Here is a 21,352-nt window from a genome sequence, read left to right on the forward strand (position 1 = left end):
ACCGCCGCCCTGGGACAGCACCTTGCCTCTCTGTGCCCCTGACCAGGACAGAGGGCTCCCAGCAGGTCTGTGCCCGAACCCAGAGAGGGCAGCCTGGAAGTTTGTCCTCCAGGTCTTCGCACGGCTCCTTCCTGCTCACCCTTCCAGTCTAAGCCCATTTGTCACTTCTGCACAGAGAGCCTCTCTGACAGCCCCACGTCAGGGGACCACCCCAAGTTACTTTTTTGATCATCGCCCTGCTTCTTTCCCTCATAGCGCTTATCCAAGTGGGAATCATATTCTCTCATATTTGTTGGATAAGTAGATAATCCTGATGACAGCCCTGTAACAGTACACTGTCCCCATTTTACTGATTGGGAAACAGAAGCACAGAGAAGGGACGTGACTTTCCAAGGTCACACAGCAGGTGGGTGGTACAGCTGGGAGGGAACCGAAGTCCAGGGAAAGCAAAGAGAACGCTCTTCCCTTTCCGTTCCTGGAATGATGTTTTAATGAACGCAGGGCTCTGAGGTGACACTCCTGTCTGCACGAGCTCACTCCATCATGGAGTGCACTTCGAGTCCCCGATGGGTGCGGGGGGCATGGTAGGCCCAGCAGGTGAGCCTCCGTGCCCGCAGCCCGCTGCCTGCTGCAAAACAGAGATCCAGCTGGGGACCCAGGCCTGGGAGGGGTGGCCAGAGGCCATGGGTCCTCCAATCCCCAGCCCACCAGGGGCAGAAGGCTTGACCACATTCAATGGTAATATATTCCTCCCACTGCAGATATTAATTTGGGGGTTTAGAGAAAAATCCATACGATGTGAGTTACCCAGGGCAGCGGTTGCAGGGAGAGGCACAAAATCAATAGTGAGAGATTGTCCTGTTTCACTGCTTCTGTAAACGGGGCTGGCCGGGCCACTCCACAGGAGGTGCAGGCCGGCGAAGGTCAGTGGGATGTCTGGCCCTGTGTGGCTCGCGCCTCTTGCTGCAAACCCCTGGTCGTGGCTGGTTTCAGCGCCTGCTGGGGCTTCCTTGTATTCTCCCTGCCCCCTCTCCCTCTCCCTCTCCCTCTCTCCCTTGGCACTGTCAAAGGGCTCTGTAAATATTTATTAACACTTCTCTGTAGGCAAGAGCTCCCGCTTGGATGCAGCTCCTTGGGCATCAGACTGTGGCAGCGATGCTCCCGTGCTCCCTGCCACACTCACGGCTCGCCTGAGCGGAAGCAAGGAGGCCCCCAGCAGACAAGGAAACTCGTGAGGTCTGGGCCCAGGGCTGCAGATGTGGCTCCAGCATCAGGGAGGGCTTGTGCGGTTTTGCAAAGGAGTGAGAATTGTGGTTGGGCCACCCCTCCCACAGGCTCTGTGCTGCTGGGCTCTTTCCCCTCCCCTGGCTCGCCCATTTGATTTCCTTTTGCAAGCTCAGTCCCGCTCTTAGCCGCGTCTTAGCTGGGATCAGAAGTTCTAGCACAGCACTGGTGAACGGAAGGGTGATGCGAGCCACCAGTGCAAGCCGCATGTGTAACTTAAATTTACTAGTAGCCACATTATAGAAGGTAAAAAGAAATGGGTGTGAAATTAAACTTACTAATATCTTTTATTTAACCCAAATGTCTGCATTTCAGTATACAAGTAATTACAAATTATGAATGAGACCTTTTAAATTCTTTTTGCCACGTGGGGTCTTTAAAATTGGCCATGCACTTTTACACTGAGAGCGCTCTCAAACTCGGACTAGCCACGTTTCAGGTGCTCTGGTCGTATGTGACCACCGTGTTGGACGGCTCAGTTCTAAAAAGCTCCGTCTGAGATTCACTGGGAGTGACCGAGCCGCGTCACAGTGTGACTGAGCATCATATAGGGTGCCTTCATGGGGTGAGGCCAGACCTGTCACCTAGCCAGCAGGGTGCCAGGCTGCCACTGACTACCACATGACCTTGGACGAGGCCCCTAAGCAAAAGCGTGGGATGTGGATTTGGAGTAATGCAGACCTGGGGTTAGCATATGGCTTCTCTACTTACCGTGTGATCTTAGGAAAATCACTTAACATCTCTGAGCTTCAGTTTCCCCATCTATCAAATGAGAGTACCAAGAGGTGCCCCTTCAGGGGATCCCAGCATGCACCGCCTGGTGCTGGGTCTACTGTAAGATGGACAGTGACCTGCAGCTGGTGCCAGAGAGGTGAGAGGGACACAGGTAACCAGGAGACACAGGCTGAGGACAATTCTGTGCCTCTGGAAATGGGCTGTCTTTTTTGCCCCTGTCTTTTCTCTCCCTAGCTCCCTAATACCCTTTCAAAAACTCACCCCGCCACCCACCACCCACCACAGAGGAAAGGAATAAGATCCATGGATAGAGTTCAATCTCCAGCTCAGTGCTTTGGGCTGATTTCACACCCACGAGCCCTAGCATTTTGACACCACAAGATCAAGCCTCTTTAATTCGCTGCAGAATTATGGGTTTTTTCCTCAGAAAGTGTTTACCAGGTATGTAAAGTATAATCACAGCTTTATGAATACGAACTAGATTATTTTAATGATTGCAGGTAATTTAAAACTTAAGGGCAATCACATTTGCCAGCCATCTTCTGGTGGTTTAAAAGCACAAGCGAGCGGTGCTGAAGAGCTGTGGTCTCGCACGCCTGCTTCTCGGTGACATCCCTGCTCCAACCCGGTGTTACAGTTATCTGATTATTGTAATTGATGACATTAGAAATAAGGGAGCCGCACAGAATAATACAGGCTCCTGTCATGCCAGAGTGGTTTTATTCATTGTTAGAGGAGTTCATAAAGTTGAAGGAGAGCATCTATGTGGGCTGGAACGGCACAAAGCATGTTCACTCCTTTCTTAATTTGTAAATAAAGTTATTAATCCCTGCTGTCTATTGTAACTGACAATTGAAATAAACCCTGTACGCCCCTGGTTTTTTCTGCTCCATACCCCTGGGAGCTCCACGCTGTCACCCAGCCCCTGCAGGAAACCCCTGCTCTGCTGGTCCATGGCCAGCTCTGGGACCCCTGCTTTTCTTTGTCCTAAGGCCCCCACCCCCCTGCTTTCCTCCTCATGAGTGCGTCTCTCCCCTCCCCTCCCTTGGGGTACCCTCCCCCCAGTCTGACTGAAGAGCTAGGGCCTTTTAGGTCTGACACAGGGTTCTGAAGGATCCAGAGCCCCAGACCCTCTTTTTAGGGAGCAACCAGAATCTCTGTAGAGTTCTGCCATCCATTGTGTAGTTAACTCTAATGACCACTGTTGATTGAATGTTACAGTGTGCCAGTACGACTTTGAACAGCTCCTGGGTTATTCACCGTAATGTCTCACACCCAGCTTGGGTTACAACTTTTATTATTTTCGTTTTACAGACACTGAGGCTCTGAGAGGCTAAATGACTTGCCTAAGTCAGGATATTTTAGTTAGTGGCAGTGACAAGATTCAAACCCAGGTTCCTCTGGCTCTTGCTTTAAAGCAGCTTTTCCTCAGGGAAGTGAGCGGGGAGGGAAGGCGGAGTGGCATGCAGGAAAGTGTGGATGCAGGGAAGCAGAGGAGGAGGGTTTGGCAGTATTCCTGACAAAGGACTTTGGGGTTTTCTGAGGACTTGGGGGCAGGTCCTTGGCTGAGCAAGAGGGAAGTTCGTTAAGTGGTGGATTGGAGGTTTGCAGAGAGGGGAGGGATTTTAAAATATGGGGGAAGGGTGGAAAAGTGTATGGATCAGAAGCATGCAGAAGGAGTTGCGAACTGGGGTGAGGGTGATCCTGGGAGTGAGGAGAGGCTCCTGGTCACATGGTTGCCAGGTGGCCTTCAGCCACACCCAGTGGCCATAGAGATGGAGAGGGGGTAGACAGTGGCGAGGAGAGACCGTGATGGGCCAGCTCATGCTTCCCATGGCAAGGGTGGCAGAAGCCTGAGTCACACGGGTGCAATGCACTGACCCTGGGGGGCACACCCGGCATGCCCCCCACCCCCACTTTCCCTCCCAGTCCACCCAGAGCCACATTCTGCGGGGTGACTCTGCAGATTCCTGCTTGAGGACAAGGTGAAAGCAGGACAATTTTCCTCTCATTCCTGCTAATTTGCCGCTTCTACTTAAGCTCGTAAAAAAGTTTCGTAGCAAAGCCATTCTGGCCTGAGTCCCTGCTGTAGCCTGCTGAGCTGCTGTAATTAAACTTTGATTAGTCAGCTACAAATTCCTTTTCAGAAGCTATTGTTGCCCTTGGAGGGCCTTGGAAGAGCATTGGGTGCACGAGCATCCTAGAACGTGGGGTGGTCGGTGAGCAGGTGGTCGGGGATGGAGGCAGGGGCTGTTCCGCTCGGGCTGAGATGGGGACGTGCAGGGAACAGAGCCAGGCTGGCCCGGACCCTCCCAGACATGGGACAGTGATGGGCTGGGTTGCGGGAGCAGGGGATGCTGGTGGGCACAGCCCCCCCGGGGGGCCCTCTCTGCCCTGTAGGCCCTGGACGAATATATTTTCCTCTCATAAGCTTGTTGCAAAGTTGATTTTATGCATGTGCTAAACCTGCCTTTTAAATTATCGTTAAGTGTAATAAAACGGCAGAAAATTGTCAATTTTCCTGAGAATGTGAGTAAAGTGAAAGTTAGTTACACGTCGGCGTGGGAGCGGTGGTCCAGCTGTGTCTGCGATCGGAAATCAGCCTGAAAGCTTGGTGGGAACAGCTGTTTTTGGATCCAGCCGCCAGCCTCGGATTTTATTCTGAGGGGGTGACAAGGCAGGGAACTGAGGCCCTGCGTGTCTGCAAACTCACCCAGAGGCCAGTGAAGAGGGAGGAGGGTTCAGAATGTTCTTCCGCCAAGGGCCCCACCTCCTACCTTGAATCGTGGCCAATCAACTTCCTGCTAAGCGCTAGCGTGGTCTAAGATGCCCTGGACTGTGTGATGGGGATGCTTAGCAACTGGCTCTCAAAAAAGCAAGCCAAATAAATAAAAATAAAAATGAAACCTCTGATGTATAGTGTTTACCAGATCCCCTGGTGTAAATAGTACCAGTTTCAAAGTACTGACGTGACTTCCCTGAATGTGGGGTTGGGGAGAGACTTGTGGCCACACACCGTTATATGGCATTTCCAGATTCGATAGGTATAAATAACCTCAAGATCATAGATCATGGTAAAATAATTAAGATGCGATGAGATTTGAGCATGTACTACCTTGTTTATAATATAGTTTATTTAGTTGTGAATTTACACACTTCAATTTTGAATAATGGCTGTGTTTAACAGCCAGCTTGAAAATTCTTGAAAAATTAACCCCTGCCTGCTTCTGTGCACCCCTGGGAGAAGGCCTGGGAGCGTCCTGCTAGGTTGCAAAGTCTTCAGAGGCGGGGCCACCTCTGCCTTGCTCCCTGTTGGATCCTTGCCACCAAGCTCAGTATTCAGCACTCCATAAATGTTTCTAGAATTTATGAGTAACAGGTGGCAGGAAATGTCCCTTGCAATGCAAGGGAGTTCCTTTCTGTGGCAGGACTGGTTCAAAGCCGAATAGCTCTTCCCTCCTACTGCCTGGAGCTGCTGGAGATCACCAGGGACCGCACCAGGCCACCTCCTCCCCTGTCCCCACCCACACACCCCTGGCTGGGGTCTGCTCCCCTTGGGGCAGCTGATGCCATCAAAAGACAGTGGACTTTGGAGCCAGACAATCAGGGCTCAAATCCTGCCCAGCTCTTCCTTGAGTGAGTCACCTCTTAGATACATCAGATAAGAGGAAATAGTCTCTTCCTCTGTCCTTTACTTCTTCAGCAAATATTTACTGAGCACCTACTAGGTGCCAGGCACTGGCTGCATACACAGGCTGCAGACACACCCAAGAACGGATCACAAAAGAAAAGGCAGACATGCATATGTAACAACCATTTATAAGGCTTTGTAAACTGTGGTGGGTGATATGAAGGAAGAGAAATTGGTTTATGAGAGAGAATGGAGGGGAGAAGGATGCAGAGATGTTCAGGGGGACCCCCAAGGAGGAAAGAACATGGAAGCTGAGCCCGAAGGATGTGGGGAGTTGTTTAATGACAAACAGGAGGAAGAACATTCTTGGCAGAGAGGGTGGCAAAGACCCTCGTGGGAAAGTGTTGCTGGCAGGTCTAAGGAGGTAAGGAAGTTCCTGGCACACAGTAGGAGCTCAGTAGCTATGCCTTCCTTTCTGTCTCCCCACTCTGATTCTCAGTAGGTCCGAGGGGGCAGGACAGCGACTGCCCTGGATGAGAGGCAGCTGCCCAGTGTGCTGGGTACCAGCTGGAAGGGTCAGGGAGGGAGGCTGTGCCTGGAGGCTCAGGCCCCTGCAGCTGGATCCCTGCCCTCTGTATGCCCAGGTGTCAGGCTGCAGGCCCAGAGAGCACCATCATTACCAGGCCTGGGCAAGGATTCTAGGGCGGGAGCTTTTCAGGCTGTTGTCGAGAGCATCCAAATGGCCCTGCCATCTCTAGGTCATACACATGGGTGCAACCTGTCTTCGGACCCCTACATCTCATGACAGGCTCCATTCCCTCCTCTTTGGCCTGGAGCCGCATCCCTTCTAGGAATTTATGGTTTGTATTTTCTACCCCGACCCTGTGCTCTGAATTTTTCTGCCTTCCTTTCTCCTTACTTCAATTTTTATTTGACAAGTGTAGTGTTTTAAGCTACCTTGGATTCTTGACTTCACTGTGGTGGGAGAAATTAGGTAGGGAAAGGAAGGAAGGAAGGGAGGAAGGAAGGAAGGGAGGAGGAAAGGAGAAAAGAAAAGAGAAGGAGGAGAGACTGAGAAATGGAGACATAGAGAAAGAGGGAGTTTAATGTGGTCCAGCTCAGGAACCCTCTGAAAGAAGCCCAAGACCTGGATCACACGGGCAGCTTCCTTGATCGCTTACTCGAAGTAAAACTCTGTTCTGGGCACTGGAGATGCTGGGCAGAAGAGGGGAGGTAAAAGGCCTGGGGCGGACTTTGCATTGTGATGCTCAGGATGTCCTGAGGGCACCACCAGGGTGTGGCAGTAAAAGTAGCGGGAGGTGGTTTGTGGTTTCCCCAGATCCATGGGACCGACCCTACCCCTGCCCTAAGCTAGCTGACCGTTCCTGGACCAGCAGTAGATATAGGAGCAGACTAGCCGTTTCTGGTACCAGGAGCAGGTGGGTGAGGCAGAGACTGAAGCAGTCTAGGCTGGGCCTGGAAGCAGTGAGTAGTGGCACGAGCCTCTGCAGCCCCAGCTATGCCTGTCCTGTGCCCGGGGGCGCCACTGAGATGCCCCGGGCAGAAGCCAGTTCCAGAGCCTTGGCCTGCTAAAGCAGGGGTGGGGTGAGGGGGTCATGACAGAAGCATGCCTACTGTGGTAGCTGCCCGGTCCTCTCCTTACCTGCTGGGCTTAACCACCACCTCCACAGGCCCTATTTGGCCTAGAGCTGGGCTTGCTCCTCATGGTCCTGTAGTGACCCCACCTCCTGTGCTCTGTGCCCTGGTGCAGTATGTCTGTACTTCCTGGACAGACCTCCTCTGTTAGTTATATGAAACCTGAGGCTCCCGTCTTGAGGGTCACTTCCCAACTCTGATTTGTCCCTGATCTTCCCAACTTCTCACGCCAGCACCTCGTCTTTGGGTGCTGACCTCTAGCCTCTGACCTCCTGAGCTTGGACCTCCCCAACCTGGGGCCTCCCCCAGGTGCCCTGGAGTCCAGCAGGGGCAGAGCCTCATGTGTGAATAGTTCTTAATCCTTTTTCCAAGGGCGAGGGAGGGCATGGAGGGGGCAGTGACTTTGGGGTGGCCCTGCCCCACTAGTGTTTTATATTCTAGGAGCTGCATCCACAGAGCACCAGAGCAAGTGGCCCAAGAGGGAAAACTTTGGCATGAGCATCAACCAGGAGAAAAGAATTCAACCAAGTAGTCAATAAATATTGAATTGAATTGACCTGAATAATCTAATAACCAGAGCTACTGTATATCAGGATTTATAGGACTGACACATCCGTTACATTTTTCATCTAATTCCCAGGTGACCTCTGTGAGAAGCACTATTATTTCTCTCATATTACAGGTGAGAAAATTGAGGTTCTGAGAGGTCAAGGGACTTGTCCAAGGACACAGAGCAGGAAGGTGGCAGAGCCAGGGTTTGAACCCGCCAGTGTGGGCCGGAGTCCCGCATTCTTTCCACTCTTAACTGTTTTCTCTCATTTCAGCCTCAGTTTCCCTCTGTAGAAGGGGGATAATGACAGAATCATTGGATCCCTCTCCCCTGTGCTTTCTCCAGCCCCAGTTCAGCTGGAGCCTGTTCCCACCCTGTTTGCCTTTGTCCATAAGTTCCTGGCCCATTTTTGGGCCCTCAGCATCTCCTGGTGCCTGTGCCTCTCACCCCAGGTCTGGGGCTGCAAATTCACATAACACCTGCCAGAGGCCCTGGGAGCTGCTGGCCACTGGTTTTTCAGATGGAGTCCTTGAGTCTCAGAGCTGGAGAGACCCCGGGAGCTTCAGTTTCAACCCCGTCATTTTGCAGAGGGGCACACCAAGTGCCTGGACAGCAAAAGGACTTTTCTGCTGGTCCTGCAAAGTGCCTTCGCCTCCTCTGTGTACAAGCAGGAGCTGTGGTTCTGGGTTAGAATGGGGAGGATATCCGAGAAGGACCTAGAACCCCAGGAGGAACTTTCTAGGGAATCTAGAGATCCGTTGACTCTTCAGGGGCCCTGTCTCCAATAAGCTGCTTTCCTGATGATCTAAGTACGAAGCTCTGCCTTCATTATCCTAGTTAGCCTCCAAGGAAATAAAAATATGTCGCTCCTTTAACACGGTTTTTGTGCTATTTTGCTTTTACAACCATCCATTTCAAGTGCATTTAGTTTTAAGCTTCTTGAAGCCTGTTTAAGCACATAGGGATAAGGCATCAATGAATGGAGTAATACATAGAGAAATAGGAAGGGTTGTGGGTCTCCTCTCTCTCTCTCTTCCCCTGAAGCTCATATCACATCAGTGCTGAGCCAGGCTCCCCAGGAAGGGGATCAAAGTTCATCTGAGGGCATAGCGCTCGGGGTCTGGGACTGAAGCCTGTCTGGCCACTCCGCCTGGACCAGCCCCAGATCATGGGCAGCTCCAGGGCAGCCTTGGACCTTAGACCTCGTTTCTTGGACTCCTGCTTGGTGTGTGTCTTGGTTGGGTTCTCTAGAAGCAGAGCCTGAGACGGGGACCCGAATGCCTGTGATGTGGTAAGGGAATGCTCTTCCAGGAAAGGGAGTGAGGAAGCAGCGGGAGGCAGGGGCAAGGCCATGGTGGCCTGGGCAGGAGTTAGATTTGGGCTGCTCCACTGCCGAGCTCTGGAGCTCAGAGAGCACCATGGGGTTGGCCCCATCTTAAGGAAATGGGGAGGCCTTTGTATGGCCACATTGGAGGTCCTTCATTGGCTGTGAGCTGCCCCAGGTGCTGGGAGATGGGAAGCACGACCTCCTGGATGAAAAGGGGACAGGTGGGAGCCATCACCAGCCAACGCTCCCAGAGGTGGAGGAGTGAGTGCATCGTCCAGAGGAAGCTGACCTGGGGGCAAACCTACTCTGACTTCTACAGTGGCCCAGCATCTCCAGAATGGGCTTCTGTCTCCCTCCCAGGCTTCCCCTTACCCCTGACTGAGGCTTTGCTGCTGGCCAAGCCCTGTGCTCAACATTTCATATCCATCTCACTGCACCTCTACAAGAAGCTCACAAGGCAGGGCCTCTGAGCATGCGTTTACTGAGGACGCTCAGAGAGGCTGAGCAACCATCGAAGGCCACACAGCTGCTGGGTGCTCTGGTCCCGTGCTTGTTAGGCTTGCTGGATTCCACCTCAGGGGGCCTTCACCGTCTCCTGCAGCCCAGCTGCTTAGCATCTTCTCAGCAGTTTCCCTCCTGGGCTACCGGCTCCATTTCACACATTATTCTCACCCACACAAGTCACTCATTTCTAGTTTCCGGGTCCCTGCTCCTTTTTTCACGCCACATCTGCCCCTGGTCCTACCTCCACTATCTTCAGGGGCCTGAGTTCTGTCAGGAGCTGGAAATTTCTGACTTGCCCACAAATGACAGACATCTCACTGGGGAGAGATCGGGTTTGCCACCACTGTCTTGGCTGACACCTCCATCAACGTAGATCTTCCTAAAGACAACAGACATTTATCCCTGACAGTCAGAGGCACGACTGTAATCAGATGCTGAAGGCCCGAATTCTGTGTTGTTAACAAATTGACAGAGCTCTTTAGTCAGTGGAAAGGGGCCAGCAGGAAGGGTTGGGAGGGCTTTAAATAGCCCATCCTCTGCAAAATCCAGTTCCCCTGGGCCAGGGCTGGGCTCGAGCCACAGGGGCGGCCGGGTGGCTTGCAGGACACGAGACAGAAATGAAGGAGAGACTATGAAAACCTTAGGCAGAGTGAGACCTGGCTTTGGGTCTGGGAAAACAAATTGGACATGGTTGCAGAAAGGGGAGAATGACTTAAGGGTGAAGGAAGACGTTACCGAGCTCATCAATATCCAGTTCTTTTCTCTGTCCTGGGGACGTGGGAGACTCACTCCTACTTCAAGTGCAGATTGGGAGACTCATGTGTCTGGTTTCAGTCTATGAAACACGAGTGGCAGGCATGTGTGTCACTTTAGGCGGAGGAAGTAAAAAGCACTTATGCAATTCTTCAGTCCATTTATTCCTTTGTCGAGGAATTATGGAGCAGGCCTTGTGTCTCACAGCGGAGCCACAAGATTGCAGTAGCCTGGATCACCAACCTTCACCATGGAGGGCAGCTGTCCCACAGAGTTGCCAGACCAGAGAGAAATAAATGTACATGAGAAATAAACATCATATGTTAAGTAAGCCACCAAGACATTGGGGATGTTTGTTGTTGCAGCGTATCCTACCCTATCCTACCCTATCCCATCCCATCCCATCTCATCCCATCCCATCCCATCCTATCCTGACTAATGCAATCACAGTTCATTGCTCACTTACTATGTGCCAAGTACTGTGGTGAGTGCTTTACATGGATCATCTTACCAAATCCTTGCAGCTCCCTTTCCAGGCAGGACCTTTTCTTAAGTGCATTTTACAGATGAGGAAACAGGCTTAAAGGGGTTAAGTCACTGCCACAAGTTATCACACAGCTAGTAGTTGGCAGAGCTGGAAGTCAAGTCCAGGTCTGTCCGGTTCCACAGCTGGGATTGATTGTTAACACTCCAGTTCCAGAGAGGTCACCTAAGTTTTTCCTGTCTTTATTGGGCTCCAGGAACCAGGGCTTGGTAGGACCCGGAGGAGTATTTGAAAGCTGTCTGCAGAGTGCCCTAAGCACTAGCAGAGTCCCTGAGTAAAGTCAGCCAAAGCCTACTAGCGCGTCAGCCTCTGATCCCATGGAGTTTGCAGCCTGGGGAAGGAACCAGCCAGGCAAAAGTGTGATGGTTGCAATGAGGGGGTGTGTATATATGTGTGTGGGGGGCAGAATGGGTTCGGTGAGGAGGCTGGTCTGATTGGAGGGTACAGTGTGCTCATGGGAGGGAGAAGGGTGTGCCCCAGGCCGGAGAGGTCAGATGGAACCCCCTTGGCCTCTACTGGGAGAAGAGGAGGCATGCTGGGTTTACGGGGGCTACGGCTCTGCCCTCGTGTCATCAGTCCTTCCCAAGGGGACCCTGGTCTTCTTGACCTTTTGCTCAGAAGGCAGGAGACTGCTTCTCGAGTTATAGAGTGGGGCTAATGTCCCTGGGAAGCAGAGTGATAAACCCCCTTGTGGACTGAAGTCCTATATATGCTCTCAGAAGGCAATGAGCAGTGGGTGTTTGGCTCAGTTTTAGATTTTGCAGAATGAAGAACTGACTTCTGAGCTGGGGGTAAGACCACATGTAGAATTGAAAGAGGAGCACAGACATGGGTTCAAACCAGCCTTTCCCACTTGTCCCTGAGTGACCTTGAACAAGTCTCTTTACTTTCGAAGATCAGTTTCTTCATCTGATAAGGACAAGCACATTTCTCCTGAAGGTCACTTGTGAGGACCGAATGGCACACAGTAACTTTCTCTCTTTCCCTCTCTCCTTTCCCACTCTTTTGAGAACGATCCCTCCAGTGGCCCCTGGGTGGCAGAGCCCAGGCCATAGGTTCTTTCTGGCTGGGGAGCTCTCCTTGGGCCCTCGTCTGGACCCACAGAGGGGCCTGCCCTGGAGGGCTACTGGGGCCCAGCTGCAGGTGACCCTGCCTTCATCCAGAAAAGAAACATCAACTTGAACATAAAGCTCCCCAACCTCTCCCAGCATCACGTCCCCGGAGGCAGTTAGCAAGCGGAGTAATGTATGGCTCCATTTTTAGATGTTGCCGAATTCCATTTGCCAGAGATGTGTGTTTTATTGCCGTATCAGTGTTTCTAAATTGCACTATATTTTCTTAGCTTGATGGGAATTTACAGCACTGGGATTGGAGCGAAACTGGGCTCTCCCTGCGGCTCGGAAATCGCCGGGGTCGATTGCTGTGGCTGCTGCCTCCCCCTCGAACTGTATCTGCTAATTATTCATATTAAGAGGAATTCAAATCCGAGAAAAGATGCCCAGGAGGCCCACTTGGGGAGACATTCATGAAGGGTGGGAGGTGGCTGGCTGCTCCCTGTGGGGATCTGGGTTCCCCACGACGAGGTGGGAGAGCTGTGTCATGGGGTGCACTGAGGCAGAGATGGAATCCAGGTTGGGGAGCTGGGGAGGGCCCAGCTGGCAGCCAGCCTTGGGCCTGTCCTGTCCCAGGGAGCAATGGACATTAGGTTGACAACCAGAACAACAGGAGCAATAATGCCGCACATTTGAATGGCCCTTTAGTGGCTTTAGAGGCTTTCCATGTCTTCTCAAGTCCCCTGCAGACAGGGACCATCAACCCCATTTTACAGATGAAAAACTGAGGGCCCAGGGCACCAAGGCAGGCACTGGAGCCGGAGTTAGAACCCAGGGCTCTCTGACTCCCCACTGGTGTTTACTCTCCTTCGTGGGTTTTGTCTCCTCTCCATTTACTGGAGGCTTGGAAGGGGGGTGCCCTCATTCGCAGAACCCTCGCTATGTCAGGGACTGAGCTAAAGGTTCTAGCACCATCTCATTTAACCTGTCTAGTGGAGGGTGTCACTCAGCCCCGTTTGTGGTATAGCTCCATGACGTTAAGTCACTTTTGTAAGGTCACACAGGGACCCCTAAGTGGCAAAGCCTGAGATTCAGTCCCAGAAATATCTGATTCCAAAGCCTGTTCTTTGCCGCCTCACTCCACTGCTTCCGGTGACACCAGCTAATCCACCTCCAGCTGATGTAGGAATGAGCTGCCTCACCTATGGGTCAGAGTCCTGATGCATGCTGGGAGTCAGATGGCGCATGTCTGGCTGGCTTTCAGCAGGCCCTGGACTTGTATGACAAGGGCCAGGGTGCTCAGGCTGTACCCATATTTGAAATTCACAATCTCCCCAGCTCCAGCCTCCCAGGATGACACAGTACTACCCAGGACACTGGGCAGGGAGAGGAGGGAGTCCCGCGAGGATGCAGCTGGGGACTGAAGGAAGTTCTGGTCTGTCCCTCTGGCAGGTCTCTGCAGTTTATCTCACTTGGCAGGGATCCTCTGTCTAAAAGCACGTCCGACGTTTGTGCAATAAAGTTAATGGACTTCTCCATCTTAGAGCAGCTGAATTCTCTTGGAGCAGATGCTGAGGGTTATGGATGTTCTAATTAGGAAGCTGCCGTTGGTACTAAGGAAAGAAGGGGAGGCTTATGACGTTGCATGCCCTGCAAAGACCCCCTGCCGAACTGTTTTCTCCAAGCTTGGCGAGGCAGACTCACTGCGGCAGAGGGAGCTACCTCTCTCCTCTCCCCCTCCCCTTCCGGCACCAGTGATCCTCCCTATTCCTAGAAGGGACCAAGGGAACCGGGCGGGATGGCCGCAGCCTCCCAAGTCTGCGCAACCACAAACAGGGCTAAGTGTTGCAATCAAATACAACTTACAACCAAGTTAATCTGACACATTTATTGATGTGCATAATTGTTATTGGACTGCACTGCAATTAGGCATAAATGGTAGGCTCTTCCTGCGAGCGACTCTAATTAGTAATTCTTGTTTTTGGCCCAATCAAGTTTAGATTTTTTTTCCCTATAAAGCCTAGAAGTTCCCCAGTGTCTGGAAACAGCATTGATTATTGACTATCTTCTGATTCACTCATTCATTTACTCATTTATTCACTTATCGGATCTATGAAATGGAGGTCCCAGCCTAGAGGCCTCCTTCGGATGCTTCCTGGGTGGTAGTGGGAGAGCTGTTCTATGTCTCCGAGCTTCGGTGTCCACATCTATAAAATGGGTATGGTCTCCCCCAGCTCACAGGGTTATGGTGAACATTCTGTGTGATGAGGTATGCCAGTGTTAAGCGCAGAGTCGGGCCAGGGGTTGTCACTCATCTAGCTGGAGCATACCGTCATCATCATCATCATCATCACATTTATATTATTGGTGACACCTTCTCCTGGAAAAGACAGAGCTGAGCACTGAGAGCTCTTGAGCCTTTGATCATCAGACGACAGGGCAATTCTGAACGCAGAGGGGTCTGTCCCTTGGACTTTGCAGGGGGTCGGATGGAGGTCACGGACATGCAGAAGGCATGGAATTGGGTTGACGTTTGGCTTATGGCAACTCTTGTGACCTCATCCTCACCCGTAGGTGACAGGGGCTGGGGAAGTTCTGGTTTCCCACATCTTTTGTCTCACTACTGCCCAGCCCTTGGAAAATGTGGGGCTGAGTCGGAGTCCCCGAGAAGGAAAGTGCCCACACAGGGCAGAGGCTCTCATTAAGTGCTCGGCCCTGCTTCTGTCCCAGAGGATGCTTTATCGGAGTTTAGAGAAGTCTTAGTCTCTTGAGGCTGGAGTGGGGAGGAGGAGGGGAAGCTGAGCTTCACGGCAAACTACAAGTAAAGGGTTTAGGCCAGAGGGACAGAGGCCAGCGACCTTTTGGAGGAAAAGCTCTCCACATCTGGAACCGGTTAGACTCAGAGGGGAGGGTGTGTGCTTCACCAATGCACCTCGCACTGGGAGACAGTGGCCTGGGAGATGCCTGGAGCAGGCAGGGACTGTCGGGGCTCTCAGTGAGGCCAGAGCTGCAGGAAGGAGCATGTGGCAGGCCTGGGCAGGGGCCTGGGGACCTGCACTGTGAGGGAGGGGCAGAGGGCCAGGAGATAGTGAGCTCTGCCCTGGCACTTACTCACTGGAGCTTGGGCGAGTTATGTGGCCTCTCTGAGTCTCAGGCTGTTCATCGCTAAAATGGGGTCATAGCAGGTGCTGTCAGTGTGTTGCATGCACTTCCTGCCCTATTGCTTAGGCACAAAATGCCCACCTTCTTCCTGTCACCACTTGAATTCCTTTCCCTGGAGCTTTATCCCGCCCTGGAGCCTGCCTTGCCACCTGTGGCAGGCCAGTAGTACCAGGGATGGACAACCTTCAGGGATCAGCCTAACCTGAAGATTGGTGTATACATGCCCTAGCTCTCTCCCTTTGAATAGGAAACTGAGTAGCATATTATATGCTACTCTGGAGGTCCCTCATGAGATGAAGCCTTGTTGCTTCTCATCTTTTCCTTTATATCCTGCTGGGTACTGACAACTCTGTCTTCAAGGGGCTCCAACTATTGAGCAACTGGGGACAGAGCCTGAGCCAGGCTAAGCTGACACTTGGGTCTTTGGAAATAAAGGACCGGGCTTCTCTTGGGACAGAGGTAGGACCTGGGGGCCTGTCTGGCAGGAAGCGGCGTGTTCCAGGGCAGGGTTGCTGCTCTGGAAACCCTCTCCACGGGGCCTCCTCATCCCAGATCTGTCTGGAGGCCGAAGCAGGCAATAAATCCCTCGATGGAGCTGGTCCCAGCATGGGCCACCCTGCAGAAAGACTTCTTCAGCGGCTTCATTTGCATAAGATAATGAAACCGCAGTAAAAATAGTAAAAGAAAAAATGGCCTGGCAACTTTGTTTCCATAATGACAGATGCTTCTTAAACACCCAGCTTCTGTTTCCAAGGAAGTGCCATCAAGGCCCCGAGGAGGGAGGGTTGGGGGGAGAGAGGAGGGGAGATGTGTGTCCTGGCCCACCCTGATTCTCGGAATAGTGACCTGCAGTCCCAGGTGTGCCCAGGCCCTGACCTTCTCCTGCTCCTGCCTCACTCCAGGCGGACCTGGGGGCAGGGGCGGGAGAAGGGAAACTGACAGACGGGCATGGAGGGACTCTCCCAAACAGTAAGTCTGATGCCTCGCACTTAACATCCGCTTTCCTAGAAAGCCTCCTCTTTCCCTCTCACGTGAGCCCCTTGTGCCAGTTAAAATGGGCAACCCCAATCAATGCACAGGGGAGTAAACTAAGGCTGATGAATGAATGGTCCAAGGTCATCTGCTTAAACTAAGGTGGCAGAGGGACCTTCAGGCTTGTCTCTGGTTTAAAGTCCCTGTCTCCTGACATGAGTATTAGGGGGTCCTTGCCACAGGAAACGGCAGGAGGGAGGCCAGGTCCCTGACCTAGAGGGTAGTGGGGGCTGGTGGGAGGTGGGAGCCAGCTCAGCTGGTCTCAGACCTCTGTGGTCCGAGAGGGTTGAGATGACCAAAGTCAAAAGAAAGGGAGCCCTTGACATTAAGGGTTGAGTTATCTAGGATGGGACTCCCCCAGACCTGGGGCCAAAACAGAGCCCACCCGGAAGAATCTGCTGCAGAACCATTTGGTTGTGTCACCTCCAAGCTGCCAGGGCTCCGCAATGACTGACTCAGAAGAGGAAATAATAAGAGCAACTGTCACGAGGATGATGATGATGAATGAAATAACAGAGAAGGGCTGTTCCCTTGGCTCCGAGGGGAATCTCTAGTCTAACCTTTCTAGGCTAAGCGAGTGGGGCTCCCTTGCCGTGCACCGCCTTCCCTCCAAGTGTTCAGTGCAGAGCCTTCATCTCCTGACTCAGTGAAAGAGGGGTGGGGAGGAGGAGGACTGAGCGAGTTCTCAGGGTACAGATGGCTCTCTGCTCATGCAAGATGCCAGCGGGAGTCACCTGGCTCCTCAGGAAGGTGTCTTCATGGAGCCACCAAGAAGGATGCCTAGCGAGACACATCTCCTCAGGCTCTGCAGCACTCACGCAGGGGAGACTGGGACCCGCTCCCTGGAGCCACCTGGGCCCGGCAGCTGGACGTGCACGTCAGACAGAACCTGGGGGTCCCTTCGCGCCTGACTCCGTTTCTGTCTGGCAGTCCCTCCCCATGTTCCCACGTTGGCCTAATTCAGGAGGTGGTGTAAGCAGAACAGGATCGTGTGTCCTTCTAGATGTTTGGGGTCTGAGACTGGGACTTTGAACTTAAAAGCGGAGTATTTGACGACCCCTGTTTCCTGATTCCTCTGTCTCTGGGCTAGTTGGCTCCTGATATTCGGGAGGGTTCCAATCATTTGTTACTGTCCCTCTGTGCAAAAAGCTACCATTGGATGCCAGGCGCATGCAATCTCATCAAATCTCTATGATAATCCTTTTGAGGCAGGTCTTGGTTTCCCCATTCTGCAGGCAGGGAAACTGAAGCTTAGAGATGACATGGCAAAGGGCAGAGACCAGGCAGGAAGGGAAACTCCAGAGTCCCCAGTCATACTCCTTGGTGGGGCTCGTTGCCAGGTTCAGCAGAGGGGCCCTGAGAGGGACTCTGGGAGCACCCCCAGCCTAGATATCTGGGGCACGTGAGAGGGAAGAAGATGGGTGTGCAGTAAGAAGCACAATGAATAATCACTTAAGATGGGGAGAATTAAGGCATAAAAGGAGGCGGGTTCAGTTCCGTGCTGTTGTTGAATGGGGCCGGTGGGGTCTGGGCCTTCGGAGCTTAGAGCAGAAGGGTCCCCTGAGGCCTGTGCTCATCACTGCCCCCTCTACAGTGTGGCTACTTACTGCTGGGGCAGCGGACTCCAGCATCTCTTGGAGCTTGTCGGCACTGCAGAATCTCAGACCTTCCTGGGCCCATTGAACAAGAACCTTCATTTTATGAGATCCTTAGGGCATGCGTGTGAAAGCTGGAGAAGTGAGTCTAGAGGTAGGCACACCATCTCAGATACGCTCCTTCTCTGAGAATGTCCCCACCCAGTGTCCTCTGCTCAACAGGTGGGCAGGCAATTGGGACTGGGACATTTTCACTCTTGGTAGCTGCTGTTGGGCCACACAGTAGGGGAACTTGAACCAGAACCGGGGTGGCTATTTCCTGCCATGACCAGGAAAGGAGAAAGGGAGAGTGGGGAGGAAGGTGAAGAGAGAGGAAGAATAAAAAGAGAGGGAGAAGCTTGACTATACTTTCATCAGACCCCTTATCATGAAGTGCCTTTTGCTCTAGTTAGAGTAAGTCTTTGTTCATGGGATCTCTGACTGAGGAACCTTCTTGAAAGTTCTGCTCTTGGGAGTCTGGTGCAATGGAACTAGGAGCAGGCATCCTGGTACCTGGAGACAGGAGGAGCATGAAGGGGACTGGCCGAGGAGAGGCTGAGGCAGAAACAGTCTAGCTAATAGCAACTGGGACCTGAGCCACATGCTGCCCCCACCCCAATGCCCACCTTGAACTCTGGCCTCCTGATCCCCCTCCCTTCCCTTCTTTGCTTTCCCCCCTTTAGGAGGTAGCAGGGGAGGGGTGGGTTTCAGGGCCTCACACCCTGAGGATGAGCGTTCTGGGAGGGGCAGAATGGTGAATGTGTTTGGGAGCTAGGTGGCCCCATTGGGTACTCCAGCTCTAGTGTGGAATGCCACACTGATTAGCTATATGACCTTGAGCAAGTCCATCCACTTCTCTGGTCTCTTGCTTCCTTAACTGTGAAATGGGATATAATGGTGAAGAAGTAAACTACTTCAGAGGGTCAGTGTTTAACTCCTGGGAAATGGGTAGAAAGGGCTCACAGTGATGCTGGTCTGGTACTAAGTGCCTGGTCATATGGGGTCCATTTTCCTCCCTGGAGAGAGCTCAGTGCCTAGGAGGGCCATGCCAGTGGGGATGGGCTGTGAGAGGTAGAGTCAGGGGCTTCACAGAGAGGCTGGGGGTGCCAAGGAGTTTTGTTCCTTTCTCTGCTAAATCCAGAGACAATCAGGGCCACCCCACTATCCTGAGGGGTCTGGCTGAGCCTAGTCCATAGCCCAGAGGGTCACAAATTGGCTTCTGGGCCAGGTTCTGAGATCTCGAGGAGGAGCCTTGCTTCACGGCTCACCACTGTATTCCCAGAGGACTCAGCATATAGCAGGTCCTAACTCTCCTTCTCCTCTTTGTCCTTTGTCTTAACAAAAATTACTATCACTTTTGTTGGCTTATGATACTCCCAGACCTGTGCTAAGTACTTAACATGGTTTTTCTCGTTTAACCCCCACAACCACTCTACAGGACATGGTGGTAGCTGGAGTGAGGGGGTGGTTCATGATCATGCGATTTATTGATGAGGAAATTGAGGCTCAGGGATATTAAATTGCTTGTTCCAAGTTGAACACCTGGTAGGTGGCAGAGCTGGGGCTCATACCCAACATATTTGTTTAACTTTACACATGGATGGATGGATTGAGGCTGGGTAGATAGGTAGATGGGAATAGAGAATTGGTTGACCTCCAAACTCATGCAAACATTTAACTGGTAAAGACTAATTTGCATCCAGAGCCCTCCATGCTCCCCTACAACACCATCATAATCATAGCCACACTGAGCAGTTCCTCTGTGGCTGACTTGGTGGGTGGATGAATGGATGGATGAATGAATGGGAGGATGAATGAATGGATGGATGGATAGACAGATGAATGAGTGGGTGCTCTACCTGTTTCTTCATCCCCACTGTGGACCTCATTCCTACCAGGTCTCTCCCTTTTCTCTGCCCATATTACCCCACTCTGAGCTGGTCTTGAAGTCTACTCTGAACGCCACTGTGTTCACTCCTAAGGAGTAGACCTTACCTCTGCCTCCCATGGCTGACAGATGTTTTTCAACTGAGGGCCTCCCCCTACTTCTCACCTGGCTTGGACCCAAAACCTCTTCCCGAGCTGTGGCTCCAGGCCGGACCAGAGTTTTCAGACCCTGTAGCCCACGGGGTCTTGAACTCCTCTCCATTCTGCAGGGATTTCTGAGGTCTGGGCTTGGCTCACCTGGCACTTGTCAGCTGGTGGAAAAGGAGAGCTCATAGTTTAGAAGCTCTTTCCAACCCACATATCTTCCTATGGAACTTTCCAGTTTTCTCAATTCTCCTAAAGCAAAGAACCTGGGTACTGTGATTTTATTATGTGGCCCTTCACTCCCTCTCCCACAGCTGATTGAACCACAGGTGACCAACTGGCCCAAGCTAGTCCAGTTACAGTCTCTTCTCAGGAAATTAGAAGTGGTGGACACTGGGACCGAAAGGTGGTATGGCCGGGGGCTGAGCTGTGTCAGGGTCTGAGACAATGGTGAGAGGGTATAAAGTGTGTCAAGAACTTAGCACAGCACCTGCCACAGAGGAACTGCTCAGTGTGGCTATGGTTATGATGGTGTCGTAGGGGAGCATGGAGGGCTCTGGATGCAAATTAGTCTTTACTAGTTAGTGTTTGCATGAGTTTGGAGGGCAGAAGAGAGGCAGATGCCACCTTCCCCTGCACCTTTGGGTTGTTTTGTCACTGGGAACGTGAGGTTTCCCTAGCGTCACTCCAGTATCTATCTCTGACTCCCTGGGTGATGGGACGCAATCGCGCTGGAGCAGTGGTGGCAGCAGATGCTCGATCCTGGCTTTCTGAGCCCCGGATTGCAGCCCTGGGGGATGCTGTTGCCTCATGGTTCTGCCAGTCTCAGTCTCAGAGGTAGCCATCGCCTGGGGTCAGTTCTGTGTTGCTCTGGGAGCCACTGGAGCCCCAGCTTGGCCTGGCTTCCTCATCTCTTCATTAATTTTGTAATCATCTGTGTTCAGTCCCTTCCTGCTTCATGTGCCCCAACCTGAACCATTTTTTAAAAATTACTTTATTGTTGTTCAATTGCAGTTGTCTGCATTTTCTCTCCACCACTCCCCCCACCCCAGCCAAACCCACCTCCCTCCCTTGCTTCCACCCTCCCCTTGGTTTTGTCCCTGTGTCCTTTACAGTGGTTCCTGAAAACCCTTCTCCCCACTGTCCCCTCCCCCCTCCCCTCTGGCTATTGTTACACTGTTCTTAATTTTAATGTCTCTGGTTATATTTTGTTTGCTTCTTTCTTTTGTTGATTATGTTCCAGTTAAAGGTGAGATCATATGGTATTTGTCCCTCACTTATTTCACTTAGCACATAATGCTCTCCAGTTCCATCCATGCTGTCGCAAAGGGTAGGAGCTCCTTCTTTCTCTCTGCTGCATAGAATTCCATTGTGTAAATGTACCATAGTTCTTTGATGCACTCATCTGCTGAACCATTTTTATATGTACAGTTTCCATCTCCCAAGAGTAGTTGACT

This window comes from Phyllostomus discolor, chromosome 5, assembly GCF_004126475.2.
Source record: "Phyllostomus discolor isolate MPI-MPIP mPhyDis1 chromosome 5, mPhyDis1.pri.v3, whole genome shotgun sequence".
In the NCBI taxonomy this organism is placed as follows: domain Eukaryota; kingdom Metazoa; phylum Chordata; class Mammalia; order Chiroptera; family Phyllostomidae; genus Phyllostomus; species Phyllostomus discolor.